This window comes from Pinus tabuliformis, chromosome 2_2, assembly GCF_031772625.1.
Source record: "Pinus tabuliformis cultivar Carrire ecotype Pingquan chromosome 2_2, CPIR1, whole genome shotgun sequence".
Taxonomy (NCBI): domain Eukaryota; kingdom Viridiplantae; phylum Streptophyta; class Pinopsida; order Pinales; family Pinaceae; genus Pinus; species Pinus tabuliformis.
In genome coordinates this window covers 507,311,066-507,326,124 of record NC_142300.1, presented here as the reverse complement: position 1 = coordinate 507,326,124, position 15,059 = coordinate 507,311,066, and the positions used below count along the sequence as shown (strand labels likewise).

The window sequence follows — 15,059 nt, the reverse complement described above, 5'->3', positions numbered from 1 at the left end:
TTATTTTTACTACAGTAAAAAAAAGAACATTATCTGTTGTATGAACCTATATTTTGTTTATTTAATGGAAATTAAAAAAAGAAATGATGGTGATGATGATTTCCTAGATGTAACTTCTGTGAAGGAAGCTAAGTCATGGGTAAATGGAAAAAAAAAAAGTTACAAACCCTAACCCCTCCTTTCCCCAACCGTGGAAATGTTTTTCCAGGAAAAAGGGGGAAAAGGGGGTTGCGTTGTAGAGGACAGGCATCAGGAAAAGGCAAGGGCTTTTTTTACCATGTCTGGTGAGGACCAGATGGTATGAGCGCAGAGCGCTGCAACTAGCAAAGACAGTCGTCTTTGAGCAAGCTAGGGGGGAGATTGGTCTCGAAAGACAGTCTCAAGGTCGGGTGGAATTGACTAGCTGCAAAGCAGTGGTGACCAGATTCAGAGACACAAAAAACGAGAGCTCGTACAGAAGATAACATAGTTACGCAGTCTTAACTAGCCCCAAAAAAAAAGAGAAAGAAAAAGATAGTTGTCTTCTTTCTGTAGTTGTAAGTTCCTTAATTAGAGAAGCAGTTCTTGTTTTAAAATGTTAACTGATGGAGTAGCTCTTCATTTCTATCCTTTATTTAAAAAGGGGTCAAAACATAGGATTACAAGGTGTCTGTCTCTGTAGGTAATATTTTCATTATTTCAAAAATTCTACTCGGTAGTAATTATTATTAAGCTGACAAATGAAATAATAGCAGCAAGGAGATACAATCATATAAATCTTACGATAGCCAGTTAATCAAGAAAGTAAGAAACTATAGAAAAAAAGAAAACGAGATAACGTTAGGGGTGCTGATAGTCACCAAAGATCCCTGTGAAATAAACAAGACATAACTCAAATTGCAGATAGCTTGCCTTAAAAGATTAACATTTTCTGGTAGTCGAGAAAACCCCTGAAACCTGAAGGTAGGAACATAGACCTTACCAGGATTAATGCCAGCGGGAGAGGCAAAGACGGCTGTTGAGAGGCACTAAATCACGTCTTGAGGCTACTGTAAACATGCGAATTTGTGGACACTTTTCCTAGAGAACCAGAACTTCTGACAGTCCCTAGGCTAAACTGAAAAGTAAAACCCTTGCATTGTATTGCCAGTACTGAGTTCTGTTGAATGCATGCACATAGAGTGCAAGTATAGGAAAAAACCCCGGTTCAGGGTGGTAATAAGATGAGTAAGATTAAAGGGGTAGCTAAGCCCTAGGCAGGGTTGAAGCTGTGTACGAGGCCCGAAGTCTGAGGACAAAGGGTCTTGACAGCGGAATCCCTGTCATCATAATTTGCTTTTGAAGGAATGGGAAGGTGGAAAACGACCCTTTTGGCAGTGGTTACCCTTACAAGAAACCCGAAGGCTAAGAAGGTTAAGTGATTACGACCTGAAAAGTAAACTTAGTGGATTTCAATGGCAAGACAATCAGCAAGGAATAAGGTCGGAACCCCTCTGTGGCTGATACCAGAACCTTACAGCGAACAGTCTAGTAATGAAGGGCTAAATGGAGTTTGGGACTGTCCGAGATGACATTTATAATTGACTACAAATCCCCAAGTTTTCCTTTTCAAAAACTGTATTAGGTTCAATATTACAGCACACAAAAGTAAAGCAAAGAATGAGTGATACAACGCATGAATTCCTATAGACGAGGCGAAGAAAGAGCATGGCCATATATATATATATATATATATATATATATATATATATATATATATATATATATATATATATATTTCGATAGAAATACAAAATTGAATTTACACAAATGGGGCTTCAACTGATAGCTGGGGTATTCTTACCAAGTGGCGAATCAAAACTTTCCAGAACAGGAATAGAACCCATAAATTAAAATAGCAGGAACTACATAATTACAGTGCAGGAATAAATGTCCAAGCTAAAGAGGTCATGGTGCTTATAAATACATACATCCGGATAAAACCCTTAATTTTAAACAAAACCCTGAATCCTACTTAGACTGTTAATCAAATTGCAGAGTCGGCAACATCGTTTAACATGAGCATTACCCATATTAGGGTTTCATAGCACGCCAACGTAGATACATGCCCGTATTGGGTGAAGCCATTGCTGTGGGTGTGTGCCTCCAAATGACCCAAGCCTCAAACTGAGCAACCCCCTGTGTATAACTCATGAACAAGAATTATGGTTAAAGCATCTGTTTGCAAAGAATCCCTTAGCTGCATTTAAACGAGGAACAAATCATAAAATCGAATGAACAGACCAGCATGAGAGAAAATTGGTTACCTGTAAAACTTAATAGACCACTGTCGTGCAAGAAATTGAACCTGAGCAAACATAATCTGGCCGATAACAGAGGAGTGAATTGAGGAGTGATCTGGAGCAGTTTTGCGAAGGGCGACATAACCAAATGAGAGCCCTCCCGGCGAAACCTAAGGATGATGAATCCCCAGGTGAGAAGCCTTCGTCAGATTGCTAGAAGGGAGCTACACCGTCCATCTGGCGGGGATTCCAATTGATGCTGACGCAACCGGACAGTCCACCTCAGGGTTTGTATAGAACAGTGCAGGTTGTATTTATTGACATCCTGACCTAGCATGGCATGGCACGCGAGGGAGGCGGGAGCATCAGATTAAAATAAATGAGATGCTGAGTGGCCCGATAAAAATTTGTGCCTTACACCGAGAACCTCTCTTGTCCTCAGCACAGCTGTGGTAAGAGAATTAACTAGAGCCGTATAACAAATAAAATACTGAGGTACAATAGACAGCTCAACATCATGCCATAACTCTTCAAATGTTGTAGAAATTTAGCGGGGTAATTTTTATTTTTTTTATGATGGAGACGTTACAACTGGTATCAGAGCTAAGTTATGAAATTGTGGCCTCTGGGCATTGGCAGAACAGAAAAAAAGGGTCAATAGACTTTGTATTTATAATTTAGTTCATCTTAAATGAGTAAAAGAAATAGCTAATGTGATAACCATTTACTGTCACTTGTTTGTGGTAAGCACAGGTAAACAGGGTATTGATAGCATGAGGAGAACAGACAATGCGTCACACAGGTTTGTGGCAGGCCAGGGACTTGTAGCAGGTCCTGGAGGCAGCCCTGAATTATGGGTCCAGCTGGGTGAGGAGGCGTGCAATACCAACTTGGCAATTTTGGAATCAGTACAGGAGCTGAAGAATGAAATGGCTCGATTACGGGAAGATAACACCAGGTTGGCCATGGAGCAGGAGAGGATCATAAAGAGCCTATCTGACAGACAGAACCAGCAACCACCGAACCCCAGCACTGAGCAACAAAGAATGTCAGGGGAACAAAATCACCCCACCGATCTCGAAGAGTCAGAGGGAAGGGATGAGGAACGCTTGGATAATATTTCCGAATAGCAGACATCCAAAACACAACAGATTGAATTACAAGGGGAGTTCCATAAAATCAAGCCACCACACTTCGATGGAGAACAGGAGGAAGAAGCTGAGGTCTGGTTGATAAATATGAACAAATACTTTCAGCTGTATGAATACGATCATAACCTCAAGGCACGATTGGCCATTTTCCAGCTACAGGGAAAGGCCACCCTGTGGTGGGAGGAAGTTAAGATGCTAAAAGGGGTAAGCGAACAGACTATCACTTGGGAGAAATTTCAACGATACTTTAAGGAGAGGTACTTGACTGAGCGCTTCTATGACGAGAAGGTAAGGGAATTTCATGACCTGCGTTTGGGGCAGCAAACTATGGACGAATTTATTACTCGTTTTACTTCCCTACTCCGCTATATGCCTTATATCTAGGAAGAGAAAGCTAAAGTACAGAGGTTCGTTAGCAGCCTACCTGTAAGTATGAGGCAACGAATTGAATTTGACAACCCAAAGATGATGGACGAGGCTATACACAAGGCCCGAATTTGCTACCAACAGAACAAGCAAAAGGGAGAGCTTCAGGGTAAGAAATGGAGTGATAAGAGAAGCAGCAAATTGACTGGTGGTACTAAGAGCAACCGTAGTGGAGGTAATAGAGGATTCACTAAAGGGAAAATCAACAGAAACTCACAGAAGAGTTCACTCCAATTAAAGTCCCCCAATGAGTCCAGAATTAATGATCAATCAAGAAAAACAATCAACGAGGGGACAGCAAGACCCCCAGTGCAATGTTGGGGCTGTGGAGGCCCACATTATGTAAAAACCTACCCTCAGCGAAAGGGAGCTGAGCAAGTTTCCCAGGTCTATGAAGCCTCAATCGTTGGTGATGTAGGAAGGAGTCTGCCAAAGATTAATACCAGCCGACCATGGTGGAATTTGAAGGTAAGCTCTCAGACCTTGCTATAACTGTTTTAATTGACCCTGGTGCAACATTAAGTTATATTAGTCCTAGGATTGTGGAGCACTGTAGGTTACAATCTGTTAAGTTTAAGGACCCCTGGCTGGTCCAGCTGGCCACAGGGGCAAAAAGGCGGGTAGTGGCTAAGGTCAAAAACTGCCCTCTAAAAATAGCAGAACATACAGTGACAACAGATTTAAATGTGCTTCCCCTTAGCCCGTATGACATATTGATTGGTATGGACTGGTTAGAAAAACACTGGTCCATAATCAATTGTAAAACCAAGACTATCAATTATAAGGATGAGCTTGGAATAAAACAAGAGATGCAAGGGATTAAGCGGCCAGTGCAAATTTGGCCCATAACTACCTCCCAATTAGCCAAATGCATCAGAAAAGGATGTTAGATTTATGCCATCCAAGTGGGGTACGCTGATTCAAAAAGTAAAACAGCCACATTGGAAAATATTCCAGTGATACAAGAGTTTTCCGATGTATTTCCGGAGGAGATTCTCGGGCTGCCACCCAAAGGGGACATAGATTTTACCATTGAATTGGTGCTAGGAGTAACCCCAGTCTCTCGAGCACCCTACAGAATGAGCGTACCCAAATTGACAAAACTAAAGATGCAATTACAGGAGCTGTTGGACAAAAAGTACATTCGCCCCAGCGTGTCCCCTTGGGGAGCTCTGGTATTATTTGTTAAGAAAAAGGATGGGACTCTCTGTATGTGTATGGACTACCGTTAGTTAAACAAATTGACAGTTAAAAACAAGTACCCCCTACCTCGCATTGACGAACTGTTTGAGCAGGTAAGTGGGGCAACAACGTTTTCAATGATTGATTTACGATCAGGATATCACCAAATCCAGATCAGAGAGGAAGACTAAGACAGCTTTTAGGACTCGGTACGGCCACTACGAGTTTGTGGTGCTACCCTTCGGGTTGACTAATGCCCCCGCCACCTTTATGTGCCTGATGAACAGCGTGTTTCACCGGTATTTGGATAAATTTGTGCTGATCTTTATTGATGATATATTGATTTACTCTCGAACTATGGAGGAGCATCAGGAGCACCTCAGGTTAGTATTACAAAGCCTCCGAGAACATCAATTATACACCAAGTTCAGTAAATGTGAATTCTTCAAAGAACAGATATAATATTTGGGCGATGTCATTACTAAGGAGGGAATTGTCGTGGATCCCGAAAAGATAAGGACCATTATGGAATGGCGAATACCCAAAGATGTGGCGGACATCCGATCCTTTATGGGATTGGCAGGCTATTATAGGCGGTTCGTAGAGGGATTCTCAAGAGTAGCTTATCCAATTACATCTTTACAGAAAAAGGGGAGAACTTTCAGATGGACCCCTGAGTGTTAAATAAGCTTTGAACAACTCAAAAACTTACTCACCACGGCACCTATTCTAAGCATAGCCGATCTTAGCAAAGATTATGTGGTATGGACTAACGCAAGTAAAGAAGGAGTTGGAGGTGTGCTGATGCAGGAGGGAAAAGTGATAGCATATGAATTAAGGAAGTTAAAAGAGCATGAGCAGAAATATTTTGGTTATGATCTAGAGTTGGTAGTTGTGATCCATGCCCTGAAAATGTGAAGACATTATCTGGTGGGAAGAAAATTTCTGCTATTGACAGATCACCACAGTCTGACCAATTATTTTAGCCATCCCACATTAAATGCAAGGCAAGCACGGTGGGTGGACTTCCTAAGCAGTTTTGATTTTGAGATCAAGCATCTAAAAGGGAAGGAGAACAGGGTGGCAGACGCTCTGAGTCGGAAGATGCATTGCCTATATGAGGTTTCTTACAGTGAATGGAAAAACCCCTTCGGGGAATTGATCAAAAAGGCAGCTGAACAAGATACTGTTTATCAGAAAATAAAAAAGCAAATACAGCTACCGAACAGTAAGGAAAAATAGCTGGATTATGCTTTGGATGTTGCTGGAATGCTGTATTATAAAAGAAGGTTATACGTACCCAATCAAAACAGTATTAAAAATCTGATATTAGATGAGTTTCATAAGATTCATTATGCCGGACATCCAGGTTATCAAAAAATGGTCACCGCACTCCGAAAAGAATATTATTGGCTAGGCATGAAGAAAGAGGTGGCAGGATACTTAGCCCGATGTCTTGAGTGTCAGAAAATTAAAGCCAAACACCAGCATCTGGCGAGGTTATTACAACCATTACCCATTCTGGAATGGAAATGGGAAACCATCTCCATGGACTTTATAACAGGTTTGCCTAAGTCAAAGAAAAATAATGACTCCATCATGGTGGTTGTCGATAAGCTAAGTAAAGCAGCGCACTTCATATTGATGCAATCTACATACAGAGCGGTGCAGATCACCCATGTGTTCATGCAAAACATATTTAAGCTGCATGGGTTACCAAAGACCATAATCTTAGACCGGGATGTGAAATTTACATCGGTCTTTTGGAGGACATTGTTTGCGGAATTGGGAACTCAGCTGAACTTTAGTACAACATATCACCCTCAAACTGACGGGAAAACTGAAAGGGTGAATCAGGTGGTAGAAGACATGTTGAGGGCATATGTGATGCAGGAACCAACCAAGTGGGAGGACTATCTTCACTTGGTTGAGTTTGCATACAATAATGGTTACCACTCATCATTGCAGATGAGTCCTTTTGAGGTGCTGTATGGGCGGAAGTGCCACACCCCCTCAAGCTGGAGCGGGCCGGAAGACAAAGTGATGTTAGGTCCTGCAATGCTCAAGGAATGGAGGAATTGGTAAAAAAGGTGCGCTATAATCTGAAGGCGGCTCAGGATAGGCAAAAGAACTTTGCTAACCGGAAAAGGAGGTTTAAGGAATATCAGGTCGGTGATCATGTGTATGTGAGGATTCGAGCAAAGAAAAGCACATTACAGTGGAGCGGGTGCGCTAAGTTGGCACCTCGGTATTGTGGACCGTTCCAGATCTTAGCCAGAATTGGGCCGGTGGCTTACCAGCTCACTCTGCCTAGTCACATATGAGTCCACAATGTTTTTCATGTTTCCGTGTTAAAGAAATATGTATATGATCCTAAACATGTGATTAATTGGCAAGATATTCAGGTGAGAATTTTCTCCGGTAAATCAATCTACATGTTTCCTTTTAAAGGAAAGACTGACTCAAGAAGTTGCTTGTTGCAGGTAGAACCGGAAGGAGAAATCCGAGTCGAACCGCTGAGCATCATAGACCGGAGAGAAGTCACGCTACGGAAGCGGGATATTACCCAAGTTAAAGTGCAATGGCAGCACTTTGGGCCAGATGAGGCCACTTGGGAGGATGAAGAGCTCATGAAACAGGCTTATCCAGGGCTGTTTACAACCGGAAGACATCGGGACGATGTCTAAATTCAGGGGGGGGGGAGATGTCATATCCCCAGATTCCTGTAAATATTTATTTTTACTGTAGCAAAAAAAAAAGTACATTATCTATTGTATGAACTTATATTTTGTTTATTTAATGGAAACTAACAAAAAAAATGATGATGATGATGATTTCCTAGATGTAACTTCTGTGAAGGAAGTTAAGTCATGGGTAAATGGAAAAAAAAAACAGTTGCGAACCCTAACCGCTCCTTTCCCCAATTGTGGAAATGTTTTTCTAGGAAAAAGGGGGAAAAGGGGGTTGCGCTGTAGAGGACAGGCAACAGGAAAAGGCTAAGGGTTTTTTTTACCATGTCTGGTGAGGACCAGATGGTATGAGTGCAGAGCACTGCAACTAGCAAAGACATTCATCTTTGAGCAAGCTAGGGGGGAGACTGGTCTCGAAAGACAGTCTCAAGGTTGGGTGGAATTGACTAGCTGCAAAGCAGTGGTGACCAGATTCAGAGACACAGAAAAGGAGAGCTTGTACAGAAGATAACACAAGTACGCAGTCTTAACTAGATCCAAAAAAAAAGAAAAAGAAAAAGATAGTTGTCTTCTTTATGTAGTTGTAAGTTCCTTAATTAGAGAAGCAGTTCTTGGTTTAAAATGTTAACTGATGGAGTAGTTGTGCATTTCTATCCTTTATTTAAAAAGGGGTCAAAACTTATGATTATAGGGTGTTTGTCTTTGTAGGTAATATTTTAATTATTTCAAAAATTCTACTCAGTAGTAATTATTATTAAGCTGACAAATGAAATAATAGCAACAAGGAGATATAATCATATAAATCTTACGATAGCCAATTAATCAAGAAAGTAAGGAACTATAGAAAAATAAGAAAATGAGATAACATTAGGGGTGCTGACAGTCACCAAAGATCCCTGTGAAATAAACAAGACATAACTCAAATTACAGACAACTTGCCTTAAAGATTAACATTTTCTGGTAGTCGAGAAAACCACTGAAACATGAAGGTAGGAACATAGACCTTACTAGGATTAACGCCAGCGGGAGTGGCAAAGACGGCTGTTGAGAGGCACTAAATCACATCTTGAGGCTATTGTAAACATGCGAATCTGTGGACACTTTTCCCAAAGAACCAAAACTTCTGACAGTCCCTAGGCTAAACTGAAAAGTAAAGCCCTGCATTGTATTGCCAGTACTGAGTTTTGTTGAATGCATGCACGCAAAGTGCAAGTATAGGAAAAAACCTCGGTTCAGGGTGGTGATAAGACGAGTAAGTTTAAAGGGGTAGCTAAGTCCTAAGCAGGGTTGAAGCTGTGTACGAGGCCCGAAGTCTGAGGACAAAGGGGCTCGACAGCGGAATCCCTGTCATCATAATTTGCTTTTGAAGGAATGGGAAGGTCGAAAACAACCCTTTTGGCAGTGGTTACCCTTACAAGAAACCCGAAGGCTGACAAGGTTAAGTGATTACGACTTGAAAAGTAAACTTAGTGGATTGCAATGGCAGGACAATCATCAAGGAATAGGGTCAGAACCCCTCTGTGGTTGATACCAGAACCTTATAGCGAACAGTCTAGCAACGAAGGGTTAAATGGAGTTTGGGACTGTCCGAGATGGCATTTATAATTGACTACAAATCCCCAAGTTTTCCTTTTCAAAAACTGTATTAGGTTCAATATTACAGCACACAAAAGTAAAGCAAAGAATGAGTGATGCAACGCATGAATTCCTGTAGACGAGGCGAAGAAAGAGCATGGCCATAACTGTATATATATATATATATATATATATAAACATTTCGACAGAAATACACAATTGAATTTACACAAATGGGGCTTCAACTGATAGCCGGGGTATTCTTACCAAGCGGCGAATCAAAACTTTCCAGAACAGGAATAGAACCCATCAAATAAAACAGCAGAAACTACATAATTACAGTGCAGGAATAAATGTCCAAGCTAAAGAGCTCATGGTGCTTATAAATACATACATCTGGGTAGAACCCTTAATTTTAAACAAAACCCTGAATCCTACTTAGACTGTCAACCAAATTGCAGAGTCGGCAACACCGTTTAACATGAGCATTACCCGTCTTAGGGTTTCATAGCACGGCCAGCGTAGATACATACCCGTATCGGGTGAAGCCATTGCTGTGGGTGTGTGCCTCCAAGCGACTCGAGCCTTAAACTGAGCAACCCCCTGTGTATAATTCACAAACAAGAATTATGGTTAAAGCATCTGTTTGCAAAGAATCCCTTAGCTGCATTTAAACGAGGAACAAATCATAAAATCGAATGAACAGACCAGCATGAGAGAAAATTGGTTACCTATAAAACTTAATAGACCACTGTCGTGCAAGAAACTGAAGCTGAGCAAACATAATCTGGCCGAAAACAGGGCAGCGAGTTGAGGAGTGATTCGAAGCAGTTTTGCGAAGGGCGGCATAACCAAATGAGAGCCCTCCCGGTGAAACCCGAGGATGATGAATCCCCGGGTGAGAAGCCTCCATCGGATCGCTAGAAGGGAGCTACACCGTCGATTTGGCAAGGATTCCAATTGACGTTGACGCAATCGGACAGTCCACCTCAGGGTTTGTACAGAACAGTGCAGGCTGTATTTATTGACATCCTGACCGGGCATGGCATGCCACGCGAGGGAGGCGGGAGCATCAGATTAAAATAAATGAGATGCTGAGTGGCGTGATAAACATTTGCGCCTTACATTGAGAACCTCTCTTGTCGTCAGCACAGCTGTGGTAAGAGAATTAACTAGAGTCGTATAACAAATAAAATACTGAGGTACGACAGACAGCTCAACATCATGCCATAACTCTTCAAATGCTGTAGAAATTTAGCAGGGTAAGTTTTTTTTTTTTTATGATGGAGACGTTACAATTAATTATTAAAAATCCAGGTCTAGGGTGAATAATTAAAATAGTGATATTATAATTACTAAAGATATCAAGAGAAAACAATGACCAACTAAACAAACCGAGAGGGGGCAGGCGAAGTTCATTTCACTCATATATTTAAAATAAATAAATAAATAAATTTTTACCGTAGACTAATATTATTAATATTAATTGGTAATTAATATTATAATATTTGCTTGGAGTTAATCTTATAATATTACCATTATTAACATTTACCTATTAATGTGTAGAAAATATATTGGCCATTATTACCATTTACCTAATAATGTGTAGAAAATATATTGGAATTATATTAAATATGGATAAACGCGAAATAACCATGATAACTAGATTATTAAGATATGAATTCTCTTAATAATTAATATTAGATTTAATTATTTTTAATTAACTCCTTTATTATATAATTTTAAATATTGATTAACTAACTTGACTAGGGTCATTGGTCAAAATTAGCGGTTGGAGTCTCTGCACCTCTATTTAATCAAGCTAGGCCAGATTGGTTCTTCAACTTGTCCTGACGATGAACCACACTGGTTGGTTCGAAACGCGTCGACAAAAGATTGGTTATGTGATTTTGCCGAAGATTTTCTAAACAATGTTATGGATCACAGAAGTCTAAATTCCTTAATATTACTAAAGGTTATTACAATAATATTACTATTAATAACAATATTTTAATAATTTAATGTAAAAAAAAATAAATTAAATTAATAATAATAATAATAATAATAAAATAAATAAATTATAAAAATAAAAAATAAAAAAATTACCCCAGTGTATTATTGATAATAATATTCATATTATTAATCATATTAATTTAAAATTAATATAGTAATATTATTAATATTAGCTTGAAGTTAATATAATAATATTACTAATGGTTAATACAATAATATTGCTGTAATTAATTAATTAATTAATTAATTAAATAATAATAATAATAATAATTATTATAACTGTTAAAGGTTTTATTTTGTTTTTTTTTTTTTTTTAACCGTTGCACGTTCATATAGTCGTTGAAGGACATGCATGCTCTATTTAATGGATTGCTCATATTTGTTCCTCAACTTGTCTTGACAATGAACCACACTAGTTGGTTCGAAAAGCGTCGACAAATGATTCTCAATGTGATTTTTCTGAAATCATTCTCACAATTATATGTTTTGTAAGTAAAATATTTATCACATAAAAATGTTATAAATATATTAAATAATTTAATGAAATATATTTAAATTTTACATAATTTTATTTTAAATTAATATATAATAATAATTTTCTTATTTAGCTCTCAGAAGTTTGGTCTGGTGGCTAGTGGACGATTTTCTAAGTTGTCTTTGCCTCACGAGTTCGAGTCTCGTCTTAACCGAGAGCCGTCCTTGCGGACTATGCCATTCCTCCTAAAAGTTATAATGGCAGTGGGTGGGATTCGACCTCATGTAATGCGAGTACACCGCCATTACCGATTCCACTAGTCACCAATAATATAATATAATATAATATAATATAATATAATATAAGAAATAATTATACATCTGTCCTATTGAATAATTCTCAATTTGAAGCATTGAACACCCAATTAGATGCCCTTACAAACATCTGCCTAATGATGCCAATATTTTATATTGTTTTAAATTTATATTCTTGTAATTACTTAATACTTCATTACTTTTAAAAGTAATACGTGCGAACTTCAAGATAAAGCATGGAAACAATCGTACGTACCACTTTGCTGCTGTGCAGTTCAGCATTAAGAGTGGGCAAGATTATGGTACGTACCACTACCGCTTAACCCAATTACTGCAATTATAGACGGATCAGTAACGTTGCAAACAAGTGATGATCAAAAGTATCGCTGCAGCTACAAGAGAGAGAAATTTCCACGAACTGAATATATAATTATTCACAAACTTTACCACAACAACTTTCCATTTTCTACTATAATACCTATTTAGATCTTTTGTAACTTTCGCTAAATATCCAACTTCTGTGACCCGGACGCACTTGCCCATGCCATTCCATAGGCTGGCAACTTCTCCGTCACTTTGGAGATGGTTACAAATAATTCCGCTCTCTCTCAACAATTTCACATCTTTTACTCCGTCGATCATACCGTTCATGAAATCAATATATCGCCTGAAAACAAGCGCACCAGGCGCAGCAGAAGCTTCGAATGCCACCAGATTTCTGAGGATTACCTCTGTGTTGGTATCCAACTTTACTCTGGGGAGGTAAAGCGTGGCAGTTTTTTCATCAAATTTTATTGTGGTGAGGTCGCCATCAGTAGGAGAGAATTTGACTCCCGCAAAATATAAATCAGCCACAGAAGGAATATTCAGTTCGTGTGGAGAGGGCTGTATGATCTTAACAGACGATTCTTCTCCAATTCTCATTTCATCTGTACATAGTCTCCTAAAAATACTGAACAAAAGATGAAAGCCTCCACTTCGGCGCTCGCTCAATCACAAATTGTGAAAGCCTCCACTTCGGCGCTCGCTGAATCACAAATTGTGAAAGCCTCCACTTCAGCGCTCGCTCAATCAACTCCGTGATAAATCCAGCGGGGCCAACGTTGATAGAGGAGAGAATGTTCCAGAGCAAACTAAAGGGTTGTCTAACGCTTGAACTGTCCACTTCATCAGGCGAGTCGTTTTCTTCCTCAATTAGAATTGGAGTAACGGTTGACGTGTCCGCTGGATACGGAGCATCTTTTTCTTCCTCAAATGGAATTGGAATTTGACTGTTGGAAAGAGGAACGATACAGCAGTACAGCGCCTCCAGCATGTGCCGTCTTTCCTTTATACGGAGATTTGAACTATCAGGCAACTTGAAACTGAAAGGCGATATTTCTTGGAACATTAGACATAGCAGGCTGGAGAGCCTCTCCTCTGCCTTGGCTTCACAACCCAACTTCAACTCCAAAAGCTTTCTCATTAGAAAAAGCGGCAACTGATTTTCGAGCATCATCAAATCTCTTAGAATGGAGTTGTAAACGGCACTGGTGCCTGTCAGATCTAATACATAAAACTGCAAACACTCAAGAAGGAAGACGGCGTCCAGAGCCATGATCCACGCCAAGGTTTCTTCCTTATAGTCGATGAACTTGTGATAGCAGCTCCGGATTTGCCAATCATATTTTTTAAATTCCTCCACAACGACCAACTGAAACTTTCGCAGTCCGTTCATTTTTTTCTGAAATCTGCAAGCAGTTGCCAATTTGTAGTGGTCCATATCATGGAGCTCAGATCTCCAGTGGTGAGAGGGGCCGATGGAAACCATTTGAGGAATGTAGGCTTCCGGCTTGTCTGGCAATAACTCTTTCGGCACATTAAACACGGAAGAACTCTTTCACAATTTCCTCCTCTTCTTCTTGTAGTTTATTGAGAGATTCCTTAATTTGAATAACCCAACTATCCTCCTCTACCTTCATATGGGCGGCCTCAGTGTTGGATTCCATGTTTTAGGGTTATATGAGAGATGGAGCCGCACACTAAATAGTGGAGGTAAATTCGAGATGTGGATGCAAACGTTGAGTGACCAAAAATAGCGGAGAAAAGATAGAGATGTGTATGTGAGAAACGAGTGGCCTTATATAGACTTGAGTGACTTGAGGTATTGGTTCAATCCATTCATAAAGGAAAGCGGGGTGTTATTTCGTTATTTTATTTTTTAAGTAAAATATGGGAGGTGTATGTATGTCAAATGGGGTTTTTTTAAATCAAATTTCTATTTCTATTTTATTTAATAGAATTTTTTTTATTTTTAAATGAATTTTAAAGTTTTATAGATATTTTATATTTATATAGATAATAATATATATATATATATATATATATATATATATATATATTCTGAAATTTTGTATGGATGTTTTATATTTCTGTAGATAATTATGTTGATAGGGCTCTTTCCTATTGAAGTAGGGCGCTTTAATCATTTTCCTAATAGCCACTTGATCAATGAATGAAATTGAAAGTGATAACCTCCTTGCATATCTAAATCAAGTGTTTAAACCCTACTTAAATTAATTTTTACCAAATGATCATTAAAAAATTATTGTGGCTCTTATTTATCTCCACTTATGTGGGATTAGAAAAAATTAAATTAAAAAAAAGTGCTAAACACGCATTGAAACGGATACCTGTTTGCACGTATGAATGTGGAAACTTGGAGGACACGTTTTTGTGTCCGGTCATACCAGTTATGCTACTACCTGTTAACATTTTACTTGTGCGCCTTTGTCATAAATGTGGTTGTGTAATGCCCCCCTGTTCATATTCTCTTTGTGTCGCATGATCAGAAGTTGATTTCAATTCATAGGATGAAAAGGAGACAAATCACATGTGAGCGAGAGTGTCATCTAGACATATGTGCAAGATTCAGGTAAAATGTAATTTATGTCATCTAGAAACAATTGTAAGACATAATCATTCATAGTTTA

The 15,059-nt window shown here is 39.1% G+C and overlaps 1 pseudogene; it reads right to left on the bottom strand.

The window, feature by feature from the left end:
- Positions 1–12,435: 12,435 nt before the first annotated feature.
- On the bottom strand, positions 12,436–13,897 carry LOC149193587 (putative UPF0481 protein At3g02645 pseudogene; annotated as a pseudogene).
- Positions 13,898–15,059: the final 1,162 nt, after the last annotated feature.